Raw genomic sequence first — 4,361 nt, 5'->3', positions numbered from 1 at the left:
CTTGTACAGAGTTCCAATTGGAACTCCCCGCATCAATACCAGTGCTCCCCAAACCATCTTATGGTTATCTTTTTTGAACACTATTTTTACACCTGCATCATCCAACTTGCTTACAGAAATCAGATTTCTGGCCAATGAAGGAATATGCAGAACACCCGGAAGTGTTCTAACCCTTCCACCTTGCAACTTCAACTTTACTTCTCAGCGACCAATGATTCTAGCCTTCCTATCATCCCCTAAGAAGACATCACCACCATCATATTTCTCATACTCGCAGAACAACTCTCTATGGGGAGTGAAGTGAAAGGATGCACCTGAGTCAATCAACCATGCCTCATGATCTACATGTGTACTTGAAGAAGCCACGTATACATCCCTACCTTCATCTGAGATGGTTTTTTCCTATGCAAAAGGAGCATCATCAGATCCATTTCCTTTGTCAAGAGCTTTAGATTTACAGTCCCTTTTTTAGTGCCCTTTCTTTCTGCATTTCCATCACACCTTTACATGTTTTCCTGGAGATTTAGATCTCCCTATAGATTTAGATCTCCCACTCAATGACTTATTTTTTTTTTCTGTTCTAGGACCGTCCTCGCACAGACAAGGCATCACCATTCTGGCTCTCCATATTTTTCCATCTCTTCTCCTCTATCAACAAGGATGATACTATTTCATCAAACTGCAAGGCAGTTGCATTGCTACCTATTGTACTAACCAACCTATCCCACAAATCTGGTAGAGAACACAACAAACTAATGCACTTATCTTCATCTGAAATTTTAATATCAACAAATAATAACTGACTTACCACAGTATTAAATGCATTTAGATGCTCTATCACCATGTCTCCATATTTCATCGTCAGGGTATACAACTTTTTCCGCAGGAACAATTTATTCACCAGAGAGTTCGATTGGTACAAAGTCCCTAACTTGACCCATAAAGCCTTAGCTCTAGGTTCCCCTGATACATTCAGCAATATTGAATCTGAGACACACAATTGTAATGTGCTCATTTCCTTTTGATCCAACTTCTTCCATTCTTCATCAAACACTCCCGTTGGTTTACTACCTGGATCTACTACGATCCACTGATCTTTATCTACCAACATATCCTCCAGCTTGAGTTTCCATAACTCAAAACTTTGACCATTAAATTTCTCAATCTCTATCTTTCCATTGCTTGCCATCTTCTTTCACCACTAGAATCGATCCCAAAGATCTCCCACTAAACAGGGTCTACCATATGCCCGAGTGAAACCCCTCAACAACAAAGGCGTCCCCTTGAAGCCAAAACAACTCTAATACCAAATGTAGGTTTTAACTCTGTACATAAATTACCTGCATACGAATTCTAAAACACAGAAAATAAACAATGCGAGAGCATAACACATAAAACACATATACATAGAGATTTTCCCCTGGATCCAAAAACCGAGACTACCATATTGATTTTTCATTATATTCTTTTCAATGATACATTACATATATATACATGCCGAAGCATCCAATACCATGGACCGAAAATAATCATGCCCAAAACCAAGTGTGAAAACCATGCACAAAAGCATAAGTAGGTTTGCCCAACCTAATATAGGGTCCAAAAAAAATTCCCCAGGGCGCTGCCCCACCCCCTTTAAACCCCTTGGATAGGGGGGGCTGCCATCGCCCCTGTGGCACCCCTTGCTACGTAATGGGCACAACAAATGGGGGCTCCACCCCTCCTCTAACCCCCTAGTTAACTAGGGTGGCTTGTCATGGAAAAAATATAACACAACCTAACAACACGAATAGGCTTGTGGGACTTGGAGGTATTGTAATAATTCTTCCATGGTTGCTCCTCCGACCAATGAAAAGTCCCACTTAGCCACTCAAAATGAATCCTCGCACAGTGGTCTCTAAAAACATTTTGGGTGTCATATAGATTGAAGTCCAGAGTACATAATGAAAACTTTTCTGTCGCCTATCCTTTGGTATCCGCAAATTTCAGATTCTTGATCTCGTACAATCTAATCTGCATAGGAAGAGTTGGCCAAGAGGCTTTCTTCTCCCTGCGCAAAGCTGCTGACAACCGTATGGAGAGATAATATGCAAATTATCACATGACTAACTTATCAGTGGCATACTTTGGTAAAATATGCAGAGACTTATTTCCACTAAACACCCTCAAGAAAGTGTGATATGGTGAGGGAAACCAATTCTCTATCTCTAACATTGCTTCCCTTTCCCCACATGACATGCAAGCTAGCTCTTCCTCAAAGATCAACTTGTAAAATGAAATGAGGAAGTGATCAGTTAGCTTTTCCATTACTCCTATGTGGCTACACTCTCAAAGAAACTTGCATTAAACATACACAGTAGGCTCTCGTGGTGTCCAAGTCCAATTAATGCGAGGGAATGAATTACGTGCACAAATTTCATCTACTAGATAGGAAGACATGTAAATTCTAACTTGCCTATCCTTGGGAGGACTGAGGAAATAAGATACATGGGTCTACAACTACTGAGCCAACAAATATAACCAATTGAATGGTTTACCTCCATTAACAAGTTGGTTTAGTAAGAATTCCCACCCTTCAGGAAAGGTCTTGGTGCTCTACTAGGCATAGAATCTACAACATAAAACTATCAAGAGCTGATAGGCCCTCTAAGAGATTTTTTTCTTGTAAGTGTTGGTGGATGTATGACAAAACTTTGTTTTCTATTTCACCCAGCCTTTAGTAATTTCCTTGGTGCTCAAGTAGCTGGTTTTCTCATAGAAGTAAAAATACATGAGCAATTTTGGCTTAGGAAAATGGTGATGAGCCCTGGAAATGGGTAACTATATGGGCTCATTTTTCCTATCATTCTCATTTAATCCACCATTATCCATAGTTTTATGCATGCTTTTGAATATATTTATGTTAGTTGTGTGAATGGGAATAGTCACTTTACCACAAAGTCTAATACGTGCTTATTGCAGATTTTTTAACATTTTTGGACCAAGATCAGACATTTATGAGTAGATTGGCAGCAGAATACGAAGAAAAAAGGCTGAGGATTTGTAGGAGGGGTGTCTCCTGCACTAAATGACCCCTTCCTCAAGTTCTCCACCATCAGCTCCGAGTTCAACAGCCCACCAAAGATGATTCAAGGGGCAGCCGAGCAGGTCTAGTGAAGTGGTTGATTAACTACATTTCTGGGTAACCAAGCTCCTAAAGTTAAGGAGGACTAATGGGACTCCTCATTTGCATAAGTAGGAAGGCTTCAAACCTTAATATTTTAGTCATTTGTTAGTCTATTTTGACAATTTAGTGCAGCCTTGTATCAACACATTTTCGAGCTTCTTCTTGTAGACAGTTTTTGGGATGTAACTATTATTTTTTTATCAATGAAGATGAATCCAACTTTGCACCAGCTCTGATCTTTCTTAGGAGGCTATAGCTCTTGGGGTTGGGCCCAACCCAAGTGCCCAGTACCTCCTTTGTGTAATTTTGTGTGTTTTTCTTGCATTCATAGAATAATTTTTGTTAATTAGGTTAAAATCTTGCTTTATTACTTAGGTTGTTTTTGATGATTAAGAAGTTTGTTCATGCTTTAGGTTGATTTGATAGTTTTGTAATAGAAAATATCCACAAAAATGCTACCAAGCAGTCCTTGATCTCATTTCTCCCTCCTTGGGACCATGAACTGAGACCAAGGCACACTTGCTGCCACAAAAACATTGTTTTTGCCTTCCAATGCAATTGCTAGTGTTAGATTTTGAGTTGGAAAAGTTAATCTTAGTTGTGTTTTCATGCTTAGATCTACTCTTGCTTAGTTTCCATAACTTTCTTGCATGATTTATTGTCTATAAACTTTTTTTCATCACATTTCTGGTTTTTAGTGCAGATTATGTCAAAATAGATAAATCTCTCTGTTTTTTTTAGTCTTTGTTTGGATCAGTTTTGGAAAGTAGTGTGCAAAGAACCTGTAAGACACTCTTACCTACCCTTCCTCCATCATAAAACCTACTTCAATCCTTCACTCAAGATTGATTTCCCTCATTCGCCACACTTTCCCAACTTGCCCTAATTTCTACATGCAACATTGCTTTCTTCATCCTTGAACAAATCCAACCATCTTCATCACTCCTGAGCTTCATTTACCAAGTCCTAAACCTATTAACATCCTTATTCATCCTTCATTTCCACTTTCCCATTGTTTTTCCACCATTAACCCTCTAAAAACCACTTTCGGCCTGTTCCTGTAGAACTTCATGTAGAATTTCCTATAGATCCCCTGCAGCCTCCTGTAGAAGTTCACGCAAGCACTTTTTCGAAATCCGGGTGTGGTGGAAATCTCTAAAAGGGTGCTAGGTACCCCTTAGGTCCTCTCCACACC

This window comes from Pinus tabuliformis, chromosome 9 (assembly GCF_031772625.1).
Source record: "Pinus tabuliformis cultivar Carrire ecotype Pingquan chromosome 9, CPIR1, whole genome shotgun sequence".
Lineage (NCBI taxonomy): Eukaryota > Viridiplantae > Streptophyta > Pinopsida > Pinales > Pinaceae > Pinus > Pinus tabuliformis.
Note: the sequence above shows the minus strand (reverse complement) of the source record.